Consider the following 517-nt stretch of genomic DNA (forward strand, 5'->3'; position numbering starts at 1 on the left):
CGTCCATCCATCCGAGGTCGCAGCCGGTTCCTCTGGAAGCCTGAAACATATAAAAAAGAGGAATTTAGAGGAAAAAATTATGAAGATGGCTGCGGCAGCGCTCAACGCGTACGTGACAGCGAAACGGTACAACATATACCACGTCGACGAACTTCACGAATGCGTGCCGAATGGGTGCGGATTCGCGGAACCGCTGCAGGACGGTACACACTTCGTATGCGAAAAACCTCTCCGGGTCCACGTCTGCGCGGCCGACGAACGACTTTGCGCGATCCAACATCTTGACCACAACGTCAGAAGATGTTCGTTTACCGGCAAGGAGTTCTACCTGAACGATTACGAACCGCAGGTTGTGGGACGCGACCTGCCGCTGTTCGTGGGACAGAGATTAGACGCTTCCAGGACGCGGAGTAGGGACGGCGCCATGGCACGTTTCGCGGACGCGGTTGACAGGGTGTTGAGAAATCTCACGAACCGAGAGAAGCGACGTGAGTACAACCGCGCGTTCTTCGTGAAG

Source organism: Anneissia japonica, unplaced genomic scaffold (assembly GCF_011630105.1).
Source record: "Anneissia japonica isolate Jap-2015-1 unplaced genomic scaffold, ASM1163010v1 scaffold15239_len20216_cov199, whole genome shotgun sequence".
In the NCBI taxonomy this organism is placed as follows: Eukaryota; Metazoa; Echinodermata; class Crinoidea; order Comatulida; family Comatulidae; genus Anneissia; species Anneissia japonica.